The sequence below is a fragment of the Canis lupus genome, chromosome X, assembly GCF_048164855.1.
Source record: "Canis lupus baileyi chromosome X, mCanLup2.hap1, whole genome shotgun sequence".
Lineage (NCBI taxonomy): Eukaryota > Metazoa > Chordata > Mammalia > Carnivora > Canidae > Canis > Canis lupus.
In genome coordinates this window covers 68,598,687-68,616,567 of record NC_132876.1, presented here as the reverse complement: position 1 = coordinate 68,616,567, position 17,881 = coordinate 68,598,687, and positions in this window count along the sequence as shown.

Sequence of the window (17,881 nt, the reverse complement as noted above, 5' to 3'; positions counted from 1 at the left end):
TCAAGAATTCCATGAGGAAATAAACCTTTATTTCAAAAATAAACTTTGATGTTGTTTGAACTTTGGCCCTGACTCTGAGCCCAGGCTGAATCTGCGTGAAAAGATTTGTAGTGGGATCCCTGGGTGGCACAGCGGTTTGGCGCCTGCCTTTGGCCCAGGGCGTGATCCTGGAGACCCGGGATCGAATCCCACGTCGGGCTCCTGGTGCATGGAGCCTGCTTCTCCCTCTGCCTGTGTCTCTGCCTCTCTCTCTCTCTCTCTCTCTCTCTCTTTCTCTCTCTCTCTCTGTTACTATCATAAAAAAAAAAAAAAGATTTGTAGTATTTTCAAAGAAACTACAGGAGATTTCACCAGAACACGAACAGCTTCTTTTTCAGGCCCTCATCCTCACGTGCTATATGGATTTCCCGCTCACCACCGGTCTGCCACCCCCTACCCCACTTTCATGCTTTCCCTCATTCCCTCCCTAACTTGTTTGGAAGACACTATAATTAAGAACATTCAAATGTTGCTGCATTCAATAAGTAATTTTTATTCTGACATGCTTGCTTTACTCGGGCAAAATCATATTGGGACACTCCCTGACTATCCTACTCCTGACCTGACAACCACCACCCCTCCCCCTGAAAATTCCTGTCTCCCCTACAAAATCCTAAAGCAGTAAGTAAAAGTCCTTAATCTCTCCAGGATGTGCTATGTCCACCACGTGATGACATCTCTATGTTGGATATCGAGGCTGGATATTGTGGAATAACCACGTCCATCTTTACAATATTAAATTGTTTGCAGCTCAGGGCTTTGGATTAATTAGGGAACCTGAATAAGTAAGGTTTTGGCTTTATCAAGCACACAAATATGGTTATTAGACATGTGGTCCACCTTTCCTCTCTGCTTGGAAGCTATGCGGCACAGCATAGTAGTCACGGTCAAACACAGACTTTGGAGACCCACTGATCTGTGAGTTCAAATCACCAGCTCCCAAGCTGAGTGCCTTGGGCAAGTTACTTAACACGCTCTGTGCCTCAGTTTCCTCATCCATAAAATGGACAAGACCAATAGTCAATTGATGTGCCTGAGTATGGCTGTACTGGTTGTCTACAGGTATCCATCCTATTTGCTCAGGGCCTACGCCATTCTGGCTATTAAATATTTACCTTGTAGGACTGCTCTGAGGATTACATGAGATGATGTACATAAAGTGCTTGGCACAGAGATGATACTCAAGAAATGTTATTAGCAGTATAGTTAGTACTTTCCTGACTATAAAAAGGAAGGCGCGTTTTTTTCTCTCTTCCCCATTCTGAGTTAACAGAGCCTCATGCCCTTGCATCAAAGTTTCTGTAGTTACAAAGAATATATTATAACCAGGAATAGTTGAAATCTTGTCTCTTACCCAATTGCCTTTTAATTTATCAAATGCTTCCTGATATTCAGGTGTCTCAACTTCTTTATCAAGCCTTCCCTCAGCCAATACATGAGTAAGGGACTTATTGGTTAAACTGGATAACAAACTTGTGGCAATAACCAGTGCCAGCCCTCATCTGCTTTTTGTATAGGTCACTCCACTTCCCAATCATCTCAGCTATATCTTACGTAAGTATACATAAACCACATCTTCTTTATCCATTCATCTTTCGTTGGACACCGAGGCTCCAGTAAGAGTCTACTATTACTATCTAGCCCCAGATCATCACTTTGAGCAATCAAAACGGGCATTTGCGTTCTTAGGAAGCCTAGTTTCTTTCTAGAGAAGTCACCCAGAGAAGTCTCCAAACATCCCAGGTGAGTTTCCATATTCCATTAAAAATGGCTATCTTGGGGATGCCCGGGTGGCACAGTCGATTAAGTGGCCGACTCTTGGTTTCGGCTGGGGTCTTGATCTCTGGGTCATGGAATCCAGCCCTGAGTTGGACTCTGTGCTCAGTGAAGAGTCTGCTTGGGACTCCCTCTCCTCTCCTTTTGCCCCTCCCCTGCTTGTACCTGCATGTGCTCTCTCTCTCTCTCTCTCTCTCTCTCTAATAAATCTTAAAAAAAAAAGATTCTCTCCTTCTGCCCCCTCTAAAAAATTGCTATCTCATCACTATATTCGATTGCAAGATCATATATTCCAAACAAAGTACAGTCGACCCTTAAACAATGCAGGGCTCAGGAGCTCTTGACCACCCCATGCGGTTGAAAATCTGTGTATAGCTTTTGACTCCCCAAAACTTAACAAATAGCCTACTGTTGACTAGAAGCTTTAACAAGAACATAAACAGTTGATTAATACATATTTTGTATGTTAATGTGTTATATATTGTCTTCTTATAATAAAGTAAGTTAGAGAAGAGAAAATGTTATTAAAGATCATAAGGAAGAGAAAATATATTTTACAGTACTATGCTATATTTATGGAAAAATAATTGTGTCTAAGTAAACCCATGCAGTTCAAACACGTGCTCAAGTTTCAACTGTATATATCACAATCACATAAACCAATTTTATATATCTTATTGCAGGACGCCTGGCTGGCTCAGCGGTTGAGCGTCTGCCTTTGGTTCAGGGCATGATCCTGGAGTGCCGGGATGGAGTGCCGCATCAGGCTCCCTACATGGAGCCTGCTTCTCCCTCTGCCTATGTCTCTGCCCCTCTCTCTCTCTCTCTGTGTCTCTCACGAATAAATAAATGAAATCTTTTAAATACACACACACACACACACACACACACACACACATCCTATTAGTTCTGCTTCTCTGAACCGTGACTGCTACAGACCACTACCTCTCACTCTCCAAGGCCTCACCATTACTATTTGTCTTGAAGCCATCACAGATAATCTCAACATGGCTTTAATCTATTTTTGTCAGTCCCCCTAAGACTCCCAGGTCATTCCTCTCTTTGGGTGTAGTCAGACGGCTCTGTATATCGCTTTTAGGACTCCATATCCCTTCTCCCCAACTTCTGAAACCCTTCTGCCATGCTTCATAGAATTAGTGGACAGTTATCAAATTCCCCTCTATCTGCAACTGTGTCTCTGTATATCCCCTTCATCTCCCTTCACTGAAATCGAGCTCTGAGGTCCTTAGTGTCTCTGAAGGCCTCTTAAATGGTGCTGTCTTCTTTCCCACGTCGCTAAGCACCACAAAGCCTGGAAGTGGAAAAGGTGTCCTCCTTGTTGTCACTTCTGGGACATTATCCTCCCTCCTCAAAAACCACCCCCAGTTTTGCATCTCCTGTCCTCATATTATATCATTTGCTATCTGTCCTCAGGGTGATCACTGACCCCTGGATCACTCACACTTTTTCCTTGAAGGTTTTAGCACCTGGTTCACTGTTACTCACTGTTAGAACACTATTCCTGCCATAATTCTTGGTTATTTCAGTATCTGTATAGATGGCCTTTATGATAATCTGGCCTTTTGGTTCCTTGACCTCCTCTCCCCTAAATATCTTCTTGCCCTCCACCCTACTTTATCCACTAACCCACTAACCCACATGGCCATACCACTGACCTTGTAATTACTAAACACACAAAACAAAAAAAAAAAAACTATTCCTCTCTTTTCTCAACTTCAGGCATCCCACTTTTCAACTAACACTTTCTCCTTTCTAACTCATGTTTATCATTCCTCCACCCTAACAATACTTTGGCCCCACTCATTAAACCTACTATTCCCATTTCCCTTCATGTCCTCACTTCCCTCCCTACCCAGCTTAAACTTCATGGTCAATCATTATATTCATTCCTCTACATGTGCTCTCAATGATTTGAGATTTTCTTTTCTAATAAATATTTAATGCTAGGGATCCCTGGGTGGCGCAGCGGTTTAGCGCCTGCCTTTGGCCCAGGGCGCGATCCTGGAGACCCGGGATCGAATCCCACATCGGGCTCCTGGTGCATGGAGCCTGCTTCTCCTTCTGCCTGTGTCTCTGCCTCTCTCTCTCTCTCTCTGTGACTATCATAAATAAATAAAAATTTAAAAAAATTATAAATAAATAAATAAATAAATAAATATTTAATGCTATAAATTTCCTGCTAAGCTCTACTTCTGCTACGTCCCACAAATTTCAATATTTTTTTCATTTTTATTTAATTAAAATATTATTAAATTTGCCTTGAGAACCTCCTTTGACCCCTGTGTTATTTAGAAGTATTCTTTTCAAGTTCCAAAAACTTGGGGGTTTTCCAGGTATCTTTCTGGTAGTAATTTCTAGTTTAATTCCAATATGGTCTGATTTGTATGATTTCTACTATTTTAAATTTGTCAGGTGTTGCATATGACCCGGAATATGGTCTAACTTCAGATTGTTCCACGTGCACTTAAGATTTGTATTGTGTTGGGTAGAGGGTTTTATGGGTTGGGTCAAGTTGGTTGATAGTGTTCTTCATGCTATCCATATCTTCACTGGGTCTCCACCTACTTGTTCTATCAATAATTGATAGAGGAATGTTGGATCCTCCAACTATAATTGTGGGTTCGTCTATTTCTCCTTTAAATTCTGTGAGTTTTTGCCTCATGAATTTTGAAGCTCTCTTGTTAAGTACATACATATGTAGGATGTTTATATCTTCTTGAAAATTGATACCTTTATCATTATGCAATGTCCCTTTTTATCCGTGAACATATTCCCTGCTCTGAACTTGGCTTTCTCTGAAATTAACATAGCTGGTTCAACTTTCTTTAGATAATATCTATATGGTGTATCTTTCTCCCATTTTCCTTTCAATTTATTTCTTTATATTTAAATTGGGTGTCTTGTAGACAGCATGTAGTTGGGTTGTAATTTTTAATCCAGTATGACGATCTCTGTCTTTTTTTTTATTGATTCTTTGATTGATTGATTCATGAGAGACACAGAGAGAAACAGAGAGGTAGAGACACAGGCAGAGGGAGAAGCAGGCTCCATGCAGGGAGCCCGACATGGGACTCGATCCCAGGTCCCCAGGATCATGCCCTGGGCTGAAGGCAGATGCTAAACCGTTGAGCCACCCAGGGATCCCATCTTCTTTTTTTTTTTCTTTTAAGTAAGCTCTACACGCAACATGGGACTTGAACTCATGCCCGAGATCAAGAGTCACATGCTCTACATGCTGAGGCAGCCAGGCGCCCCCGACAATCTGTCTTTTAACTGGTGTGTGTGTAGATCATTCAATTTAACGCAATTATTGATATATTTGAAATACAATCTACCATCTTGCTAGCCAATTTCAATTGTTATGTCTCTTCTTTGTTTTTCCCCCTCTATTTCTTTCTTCTCTTGGGTTAGTTGATCACTTTTTGGAATTATTTTTTGTTGTAAAATATATACAGCATACATAATTTTTATGATTTTAACAATTTTAAGTGTACAATTCACTGGCATTGATTATACCCACAATATTGTGCAGCCATTACCAGTATATGTTTCCAAAATTTTTCATCACCTAAAACAAAAACCCTATAACCATTAAGCAATAACTCCCCACTTCCACCATGCCCAAACCCCAGATAACCTTTAATCAACTTTCTTGTCTATATGACTTTGCCAATTCTAGATATTTCAGATAAGTGGAGTCATATGGTATTTGCCTTCTTGTGTCTTTGGCTTCTTTCACTTAGCAGAATGTTTTCAAGGTTCATCCATGTTGTAGCATGTATCAAAACTCCATTTCTTTTATTGGCTGAATAATATTCCATTGCACTATGTATCACATTGTGATTATCCATTCATCTTTTAATGGACACTGAATTGTTTCCACTTTTTGGCTACTGTGAATAATCCTGCAATGAACATTGGAGCAAAATGTCTGTTTGATACTTTTTTTCAATTCTTTTGGGTATATACCTAGGAGTGGAATTGCTGGGTCATGTGGCAACTCTATGTTTTGACTTTTAAGGAAATACTAGACTGTTTTCTACAGCAACTACACCATTTTACATTCCCACCAGCAATGTATGAGGGTCCAATTTCTTCATATTCTTGCCAACACTTTTTATTTTCTGTTTGTTTTTCTATGATAGCCACCCTGGTGGGTGTGAAATGGGATCTCATTGTGATTTTGATTTGCATTTCCCTAATAATTAACAATGTTGAGCACCTTTCCATGTATTTACTAGCCATATGTATATCCTCTTTGGAGAAATGTCTTTTGAAATGCTTTGCCCATGTTTAATAGGGCTGTCTTTCCATTGTTGAGTCATAGTTCTGTGTATACTCCAGATATTAAACCCTTATCAGATGTAAGATTTGCAAATATTTTCTTCTATTCTATAGGTTTTCTTTTCACTTTCTCAGTAATATTCTTTGATGCTCAAAAACTGTAATTTTGGTCAAGTCCAATTTATTTTCTCTTTTGTTGCCCAAGTTTCTGATGGCATATCTAAGAATGCATTGCCAAATCTAAAATCATGAAGATTGGGATGCCTAGGTGGCTCAGTGGTGGAGCGTCTGCCTTCAGCTCAGGGCGTGATCCCGGAATCCCAGGATCGGGATCGAGTCCCACATGGGCTCTCTGCGGGGTTCCTGCTTCTCCCTATGCCTATGTCTCTGCCTCTCTCTGTCTGTCTCTCATGGATCAATAAATAAAATCCTTTTTAAAAATCTTTTAAAAAATAAAAATAAAATAAAATCATGAAGATTGATTGTTATGTTTTCTCCTAAGTTCTTTATAGTTTTAGCACTTATATTTAGGTCTTTGATCCATTTGGAGTTCCTTTTTGGATATGGTATGAAGCAGGGGTCAAAGTTCATTCTTTTGTTTGTGGATATCTAATTATCCTGTTTTACCATATGTTAGAGTCTTCTTTCCCCCATTGAATGGTGTTGACACCCTTTTTGAAAGTCCGTTGATCATAGGTATGTCAGTTTATAGCTGGACTCTCAATTCTATTCTATTATTCTATACATCTATCCTTATGCCAGAATTACATTGCTTTAATTACTATAGCTTTGTAATAAGCTTTGAAATTAGTAACTGAGTCCTCCAACTTTATTTCTTTTTAGAGATTGTTTTGGTTATTTGGAGTCCTTTGCAGTTCCATGTGAATTTGAGGATTGGCTTTTCCATTCTACAAAAAAAGTCACTGGAATTTTGATAGAGATTGCATTCAATCTGTAGATTGCTTTAGAAACTACTGGCTTCTTAACACTATTAAGTCTTTCAATCCATGAACATGGGATGTATTTCCATTTATTTGGGTCATAGTTCATTTATTTCAGGAATGTATTGTAGTTTTCAGTGTATAAGTATTTAACCTCCTTGGTTAATTTGTTCCTAGGTATTTTATTCGATTAGATGCTGTTTTAAATGGAATTGTTTTGCTTATTTTCCCCTTTGGTTTTTTTAAATTCTATGTGTTTCCATAGAAACACAACTGGTTTTTGATGGTTCATTTTGTGTCTTGCATCTTTCCTGAATTTATTAGCTCTAGCAGGTTTTTTTTAAAGATTCTTTGGGAATTTCCTTATATAGGGTCATGTCATTTGGGATGAGAGATAGTTTCTTATTTTCTAATTTGTATATTTTAAAATTTATTCTTCTACCTAATTGCTCTGGCTAGATTTTACACTATAATGTTAAATAGCAGTGGTGAAAATGGGCATTCGTATCTTGTCCTTGATCTTAGGGGGAAAGCTTCCAGTGTTTCACCATGAATATGATCCTAGTGTGTGTTAGAAGGTTCTGTAACCCACATTTTTTAAACACTGTATCATAAACATGTTTCCAAAGTGCAAAAATATTTTTGTGTTTATATATCCAGAAATAAATGGTAAGTTTGAGAATCACATACAGCAGAAGAGAGAATCAGTAAACTCAAAGATAGGATAGAAAAATATCCAGAAAAGGGGCACCTGGGTGGCTCAGTTGAGTAAGCATCTGCCTTTGACTCAGGCCATTATCTCAAGGTCCTGGGATAGAGCCCTGTTTCAGGCTCCCTGCTTGGATAGGAGTCTGTTTCTCCCTCTCCCTCTGCCCCCCCCCTCGTTCTCTCCCTCTCTGTCTCTCTCTCTGTGTCTCAAATAAATAAATAAAACCTTAAAAAAATAAGAATAAAAATATCCAGAATGAAACTCAGAGGGACACAAATATGGGAAAGAAAAACAGAAGAAAGTGTAAAAGACAAAGGGATATACCTTGAAAGTCTAGCTAAGACTAGACACACTTGCATGTGTAAGTGGATTACCAGAAGGAGAAATGATGAGGCAGAAGAAGTGTTTGTAGAATTAAATTTCTAAAGTTGAGAAAAGATATCCAGACATAGGCTCAAGAATCCCTAGAGCTTCAAGCAATATAAATCAAACGAAAAACAAATTTTGGCACTTTATAGTAAAACTGCTAGAAATAGGAGAGAGAGAGAGAGAGAGAGAGAGAGAGAGAGAGAGAGAGAGAGAGAGGAGTTCTAAAAAGCATACAGAGAAACAGTATGGTAGTTTATCAAAATATTAAAAGTAGAACTACCATATGATCCAGCAATTCCACTATTGGGTATACACCCAAAAGAATTGAAAGCAGGATCTCAAAGAGATATCTATTAAATTATGTTTATGGCAGCACTATTCACAATAGCCAAAAGTTAGAAGTAACCCATGTGTCCATTGATGGATGAATGGATCAAATGCTGTATAGCCATACAATGGGATATTATTGAGCCTTAAAAAGGAAGGAAACTCTGACGCATGCTACAACAGGGATAAACCTTGAGGACATTATGTTGAGTGAAATAAGCCAGTCACAAAAAGACAACTACTGCATGACCCCACTATGAGGTACTGAGGATAGCCAAACTTACAGAGACAGAAAATAGGTTGGTTGCCAGGCTCTGGGGGGCAATGTTTAATAGATACAGACATCCAGTTTTGCAAAATGAAAAGAGTTCTGGAGATAGGCTGCACAATGGGAATGTGCTTAACACTACCAAACTGTATACCTAAAAATGGTTCAGATAGTAAATTTTATACGATGTAGATTTTAACACATTTAAAATATTTTTAATTCAAGTAAATCTGGAGGAAGAAGAGTTTAACTTCAAAGGAGAAATAATTAAACTAACAGCTGACTTCTCAGAAAAAAATAAAAGCCAGAAGAGAATGGAATAATAGTGCCAGAGTACTGAAAGACAATAAATGCCAACCACAATTCTATGCCCAGCGAGAATATTTTTAAACAATTAAGTTGAAATGGAAACATTTTCAGACAAACAAACTCTAAGTGAATTCACCATCAGTAGACCGGCACTAAAGGAAATACTAAAGATTTTTCTTCAGGCATAAGGAAAATGATTCTGGATGAGAAATCAGACTTGGGAATGAAGAAAATGCAAAGTGTAGATAAGGAGGGGAGGAGAGAAATAAAAGAGACTACTACTACTACTACTACTACTACTATTACTACTACTTTCTTACGGGGTTTAAATTGATGAAGTTGAAATGCATAACAATGGCATGCAAATCAGGAGTGGCGGTACACGGAACATGGAATTAAAGTGTGCTAGGTCTTAGCACTGAGACAAGTAGTATATGAAAAATCTCTCAATCTCATTCGGAAACAGAAAATGAAAATGTAAACCCCAACGTGATACAGCTACGTGTCCATCAGAATAGCTGAAATAAAAGACTGACACTGTCTAGCTGGTGAGGATGTGGAAGCAGTGGATTCTCACATGCTGTTTGTGTTACATTCAGAAAGTCATATGCACAAAAAGTCACTCATATGGGGAAACCCAAAGACATGTGCAAGAAGAGTTATGAGGCTCATTAATAATACTTACAAACTAGAGACAACTCCATTGCCCATCAACAGTAAAATGGGTAAATGAATAATGGCCTGTCCATACAGTGAAACACTTTAGAGCTGCAGTATCCGACACAGTAGCCACTAGCCACACGTAGCTCCTTAAATTTAAGTTAATTAAAATAGAATTTAAAAATCCAGTTCCTCAATAACATGAGCTACATTTCAAATGTTCAGTAGCCTCACGTGATTAGTGGCCATCAAGTTGTATAATATAGACACAGAACATTTCCATCAACATAAAAAGTATTATCAGATAGTGTGGTCACAGAGCAAGGGCTAGATACCTTTTAATGTAAAGGGCCTGGTAGTAAATAATTAGACTTTCCAGACCATATGTTGTTTCAACTACTCAGTTCTGCCACTGTAGCATGAGTGCATCCATAGACAATATATTAATGAAGGAGGGTAGCTTTAACAAAACTTTATTTATGGACACTAAAATGTATATTTCACAAAATATTCTTCTTCTCATATTTTTTTCCAACCTTTTAAAGACGTGAAAACCATCCTTAGTTCAAAGACCAAAAAAAAAAAAAAAAAAAAAAAAAAAAAGTGCAGCCCGGGTGGCTCAGCAGTTTAGCACTGCTTCAGCTCAGCCCAGGGCGTGATCCTGGAGACCCCAGATCGAGTCCCACGTCAGGCTCCCTGCATGGAGCCTGCTTCTCCCTCTGCCTGTGTCTCTGCCTCTCTCTCTCTCTCTCTCTCTCTCTCTCTCTCTCTCTCCTCTCTGTGTATTCTCATGAATAAATAAATAAAATCTTAAAAAAAAAACAAAGACCATACAAAAACTGGCAACAGGCCAGATTCCGTCTATGGGCCATAGCTTACCTACCCCTGCTACAGCGCAATGAAAATGAATAAACTGTAGCTACCCATCATAACATGGACAAGTCTCACAAATATAATGCTGAGAAAAAGCAACCTGCATTAGTTTCCTATTGCTGCCATAACAAATTATCACAAAGTAAGTAGTTGAGACAAATTTCTTGTCTTATGGTTCTGGGGATCAGAAGACCAACACAGGTCTCACTATGCTGAAATAAAGGTGGTGGCAAGCCTCTGTTTCTTCTGGAGACTCTAGGGAAAAATACATTTCCTTGATTTTTCCAGCTTCTAGAGGCTGCCTGCACCCCTTGACTTGTAGCTCCCTTCCTCCATCTTCAAAGTCAACAATGTACTGAGTCCTTCTGCTACCATCTCTCTGGTTCCCCCTCTTCTGTCTCCCTCTTCCACTTTTAAGGACCTCTGTGAATATACTGAGCCTACCCAGATAATCCAGAGTAATCTCCCTGTCTTAAGGTCAGCTGATTAACACCTTTTCATTCCTTCTGCTACCTCAATTCACTTTAGCCAGGTGACCAGACACTGTCACAAGTTTCACAGAACATGGACATATTTAAGGGGCCATCAGTCTGTCTACTGTCTACCCACAGTCCTGTGTACAGTAAGATTCCAGGTACACAAAATTTTTTAAAATTTAAATTCAATTAATTAACATATAGTGTATTATTAGTTTCAGTGATAGAGGTCAGTGATTCATCAGTCTTATATAACACCCAGTGCTCGTTGTACCCCTGCCCTTCTGAATGTCCCATCACCCAGTTACCCCGTCTCCCCACCCCCATAAAGTTTTTTAAATGGAGAAAAAGAATAAGTAATGTTTAACAGTATCCCCTGCAACTGCTGGTAAGACTCTAAAGAAAACAAAGAAGTGATTACTATAAAAGTTAGGAGAGTTGTTACTCTGCAGGGAAGGGAAAGGCAAGCTGAATGAGAAGGGACACAGGGAAAGCCTCTGAGTACTGTAATGTTCTATTTCTTGACTTGTGGGGTAGTTACAAAGGTGTTTGCTTTATGATCATCCAGTGAGTTTGATGACCATCTTATACACATTATTTTCACAATTAAAAAGCTTAGAAAACAAAAGAAAGAAGAGTACTCTAAATTTGAAATCGCTAAACAGTATGTGGTAGAAGAGTGTGTGATCAAATACTGTTAACATAAATGCAATGCCCAGCCAGCATTTTAGTGCTTCAGAATGTAGTGTTAATGGACTTCCAGGGATCCTGAGTAAGATCCCCAATACGAGAGGGACCAAAACAAACAGAAAAGTAGAATTCAGAGGAAGCAGATATAAGGAACAGAAAAAATACTTTTTATAAAACCATAAACCCCAAGACCCCTAAATAATATCCTAGAGAAATGAGAGAAGATACCACATCCACGCTCTAAAAGAGGAACAGAAAATAAAAAGAACTTGAGAAAACTAAAATAGAAGAATGGAGATTTAAAACAAACAACAAACCTCAATGAAAGGTTGAAAACGAAAGCTTCAGAGGTATCTGAGAAACCATGGAGAGAGGACCATGAGACGGATAATGGAAGAGAAAAGATAAGATTTCATGATCAATCTCAAAAATCCAGTCTGCTGGTCTAGGAATGGTGCTCTTAGCTCTATGAAATGTGGAGAGCTTGCCAGCATGGAAATGCTAGCAGTTCTAAAAGAAGAGAAAAAAAGAAAATGCTGGAGAGAAAAAAATTAAGACAATGCTATAGACTGAATATTTGTGTCCCCCCAAATTCAAAGGTTAAAACTTAATCCCCACGGTGATAGTATTTGGAGGCAGGGCTTTTAGGCGGTGATGAGTTCTAATGAGGGTAGAGCCCTCACAGATGGGATTAGTGCCTTTATAAAAGAGACCTCAGTGAGCTGCTCCCTTGCCCATTTAGTCATGTGAGAACACAATAAGAAGACATTGTCTGTGAACCAGGAAGTGGGCCCTCACTAGTTACCAAATCTGCTGGTGCCTTGATCTTGGACAGTCCAGATTCCAGAACTGTGAGAAATAAATTTATGTTATTTATAAGCCACCCAGTCTATGATATTCTATTACAACAGCTCAAATTGACTAAGTAGAAAAGTTCCTGGAATAGAAGGACACACATCTTCAGGCTGAAAGGATATACATATTAAGTACACAACAAAACGCACATTGGGGCGCATGGGTGGCTCAGTGGTTGAGCATCTGCCTTTGGCTCAGGTCGTGATCCCCGGGTTCTGGGATCGAGTCCCGCATCAGGCTCCCCACAGGGAGCCTGCTTCTCCCTCTGCCTATGTCTCTGCCTCTCTGTGTCTCTCATGAATAAATAAAATCTTTTAAAAAATGCACATCATAAAAAAAACACCAAATCAAATACTTCCAAATTTCAGGAATACATAAAGTATATTGATATTGGTCAAATAGGAAAAAAATGGGACTATGTGTTGGGCTCTCTACTCAGTGGGGAGCTTGCTTCTCTCCCTCTCCCTCTGCCTGCTGCTCTGCCTGCTTGTGCTCTCCTCCAACACCCGTCAAAGAATAAATAAATAAATAAAATAGTTTAAAGGGGGGGGGGCACCTGGGTGGCTCAGTCGGTTAAGCATCTGCCTTTGGCTCAGGTGATGATCTCGGGGTCCTGGGATCGAGCCCCATGTCTGGCTCTCTGCTCAGTAGGGAGCCTGCTTTCCCTCTCTGCCTTCTGCTACGCCTGCTTGTGCTCTCCTTCTCTCTCTGTCAAATAATAAATAAAATAGTTTTTTAAATGGTACTATGGATAAGTCAATCCACATAAATCGAACAACTTGTAAGAAATAGATCGATATCTTGAAAACCCCAAATTACCAAAATTATTGAATATTAAATAGATAACTTGGATACTCCTATAAAGAAATTGAATTCATAGCTAAATGCCTTCCAAAAAAGAAAACTACAGGCCCAGAAGGTTTCACTGGTGAATTCTACCATAGATATAAGGAATTAATATTAATTTTACAAAACCTCTTCCCAAAAATAGAACAGGAGAGAACAGCTTCCAACTCCTTTCATGAGACCAGCATTACCCTGACACCGAAACCAAAGACAAAAAAGCAAGCAACCAAGAACCTGCACACCAACAATCTCAATAATATAGACACAAAAATCCTTGACAAAATATTAGCAAATTGAATCCAGCTATGTATATAAAGAAAAATATATCTCAAACAAGTGATGTTTATTTCAGGAATACAAGGCTTGCTCAATGTTTGTAAAACAACCAATTAAAGTAATTATTTTTTTAAAAAAAGATTTATTTATTTGAGAGAGAGAGAGAGAGAGGGAGGGAGGGAGGGAGGGAGGGAGAGAGGGAGAAAGCATGTGCATGCGTGTGCACATGAGTAGGGGAAGGGGTAGAGGGAAAGAATCTCAAGCAGACTCCTCACTGAGTGCAGAGACCATGGAAGGGCTCAATCTCACAACCCACGAGATCATGACCTAAGCTGAAGCCAAGAGTCAGATGCTTAAACAACTGTATCACCCAAGTGCCCCTCAATTAAAGCCATTATATTGTTTATAAAAGATAATTCACATTATCATGACAAATGGTTAAGAAAAAGCCTTTGACATCTATTCAAGATGAAAACTCAGCAAACTATGAATGGAAAGGAACTTCCTCAACCTAATACAGAGTATCTACAAAAAAACCTACAACTAACATACCTGATAGTGAAAAACGGACTGGTTTCCCCCATAAGATTGAGAACAAGGCAAGGATGTCCATATTTACCAGTCCTATTTGACATCATACTGAAAATCCTAGCTGATGTTATAATTCAAGAAAAATAAATAAAAGACATTCCAATAGGAAAGGAAGACATAAAACCACTTATATTCATAGACCATAGGATTATCTAAATAGAAAATCCCATGAAATCTGTTTTAAAAATCCCATAACTAATAAACGAGTTTAGTAGGATCACAGGATACGTCATACACAAAAGTCAACTGTACTTCTAGAGACAATAAACGTATACATGGAAACCAAAAACTTAAACACCAATACAATTCACAATATTTAGGGATGAATCTAACAAAATATATACAAGATCATTTTTCTGAAAACCATAAAGTGCCAGTGACAGAAATCCAAGACCTAATAAAAGGAAGAGATGTACCATACTAATGGAATAAATACACGACATAATAAAGATATCAATTCTACTAAAACTAATCTATAAATTGTATGGACTATAATAAAAATGCCAGCAAGATTTTTTTTTATATACAAGGACAAAGTGACTCTAAAGTTTACATATAAGGGCAAAGTATAATCACTAAAAGAATTTAAAAAAATTTTTAGTATATGTGCTGCCAAAGTGATCACGAATTTTTTTTTTTAAGAGAGGGAACACGGGAGCAGGGGAGGGGCAGAGGAGGAGGGAGAGAATCCTAAGAAGGCTCCACGCCCAGTACGGAGCCCATAAAACAGTTTTTAAAAGAATAGAGTTGGAGGAATGACACTACCTGACTGTAAAACTTACTATAATGCTGGAATAATTAAGACATTGTGATAACGGTGAAGAGATAGACATATAAATCAATAGAACAGAATAGAGGCTGCAGAATGAGACCCACACAATTGGAGTATGTGTGCTGCCGAAGCAAGCACAAGACCCACACAAATACCACCAACTGATTTGGACAAATGTACAAAACAAATTCATTGGATAAGGCACGGTCTTTTCAAAAGTGGCACTGCAACATTTGGGTATCCATATACAAAAACAAAACAAAACAAAACAAAACCCAAAACCATGAGCCTATAATTCACATCTTAATACAAAAACTAACTCAAATAGATCATATATATAAATATAAAACATATAGCTATACTATTTATAAAAGAAAACAGGAAAATTTCTTCATGACCTGGGGATACATGAATAATTCTTAGACATAACACCAAAAACATGTAAGAAATAATAGGAATGAGTGTTAAACTTGAATTCATCAAAATTAAAAACACTTCTTCTGAGAAAGACTCTGTTAAGATAATTTTAAAAAATAAATAATGCATAGAAATAGTTGTAAGTTACATATCCAACTATGATCCAGAGTATACAAAGAACGCTTAAAACTCAACAATAAGAAAATGAACAGCTTAATTAAGAAATGGGCAAAGGACTTGAAAGGACACTTCACCAAAGAAGATATAAGAATAGCAGTTGAGCACATGAAGAAATGTTCGTACCCATTAGGAAAATGCAAATTAAAGCCACAATGAGATACCACTACGTACCTATTAGAATAGCTGATTTAAAAAATACTGACAAAACCAAGTGCTGGTGAGGATTTGAAATAAATGGAATGTTCAGATATTGATGAAGGGAATGCAAAATGGTACAGCCACTCCCTGTAAAGCGGATCGCCAATTTCTTGTAAAGGCAAACATGGAATAGCCATAGCACCCGGCAATCTCACTTCCGAGTGCTTTCCCTAGAGAAATGAAAACTTATGTTTACAAAACTATTTTTCCATGAATATTCATAGCAATCCTATTCCTAATTGTTCAAAATTTAAAGAAATCAAGATGTCTTTCAACAGATGAATGAACCTTGGCTGCAGCCGTGGATGCGAAAACTACTTAGCTAACATAAAGGAAAGTACAATTGATATGTGCAAATTTGGATGAATCACAAATGCATTATGTGAGATGAAAGAAGCCAGACTCAAAAGATTTCATATGGTATCATTATGTTTGTATACAATTCTGGAAAAGTTAAAAATATAGTAATGGGAAACATATCACGAGTTAGCATAGGTCTAGGATGGGGAAGAGAGTTTGAATACCTAAGAGCAGAATGAAGGAGAATTCAAGTGTAACGAAAATATTTTATATCCTGATTCAGGTGAAGATTACACAAATTTACTCATGAACAGGACTTGGACACATAACAGCATTCAAAATCATGGGAGGCACCTCAAAAGTAATATTAGAGACAAAAACAGTAGATCAGTGCCTGAAAAATTCTTGTGGGAAAATTTCAGCCTGAAATTTGAATATTGAAGTCAACGAAGTATGACAGAAGGACAAACGATGCCCATACAAAGTCTCAAAAGAAGTGCCCTCCCATGAGCCATGAGCGTTTTCTCAGGAAGTTCCTGGAGGATGTGTCCTGTCAAAAACATTGTAGTAAACTAAAAAAAAAAAAAAAGTGGGTTCCAATAGGCCCCAGATTGAACTTGGGGCCTAGCAAAAGAATGTTCTAGATCGATGCAGCACCCTTAGCAACCAATAAAGATTGCAGCGCGGTCTGGGAAGGTGCACTCCAAGAACAAAGGAATGAAGATACTTAGAAGATTTGGGAAAGACAGGTGATAGGTCTATGACAGAAATGGAAGTTCCTTTAGTTGTGTTCACCAATGATGCAGTTCCAGGTCTTAGAACATTGCCAAGCACATGGTATGCATTCAGTAACACTTTGTTAGGTTTGAAAAACAGAGAAAGAGTGAGTGGGAGGAGAGGATGTTGGTACAGTGACTAACTTTAATTGAAAGAGACAGTGAGTGGGGGGTTGGGAGGGAGGGAGGGGGAGAGAGAATCTCAAGCAGACTCTATAGTGGGCACAGGGCCCCACACAAGCACTATCTCACGACCCTGAGACCAGGACCTGAGCCAAAACCGAAAGTCAGATGCTCAATGGACTGGGCCACCGAGGCTCCTTGACACAATTCTGTAAAAGGAGTTTTTCTGGGGTGCCTGAGTGGCTCAGTCTGCCTTTGGCTCGGGTCATGATCCCAGGGTCCTGGAACCGAGCCCCGTTATCGGGCTCCCAGCTCAGTGGGGTGTCTGCTTCTCCCTCTGTTCCTTTCCCAGCTGTGCTCACTCTCTCTTTCTCTCTCTCTCAGATAAGTAAAATAAAATCTTTCAAAAAAAAAAAAAAAGAAGTTTTTCTGTAAGGCTGAGAAGAGACATGTGGGGTAGCTCAAATGGAAAGTCAGATCAGAGGAGGGTTTTTAAGTTAGGAGAAATGACAGGACTGTAGGTTGATACGAGTGATCCCAAATGGAGGAAAACATTTAGAAGGAAGGAAGGAAGGAAGGAAGGAAGGAAGGAAGGAAGGAAGGAAGGAAGGAAGTTAGTTTTCTGCTGGGTGCCCTGTATTTCGGGAAAATGGAAAGATGAGAGTGAAGATGATGAGTGATCAGAAAGGACCCCAAATATGCTCAACATCCCTAGATGTTCCCCTAATCGCCTTGCTTGACCTGAAAGCTGGCTGTTTCCTAAGATCGTTACTTTACTTGAAGCGTTTCTTAGGTGCTATCGAGT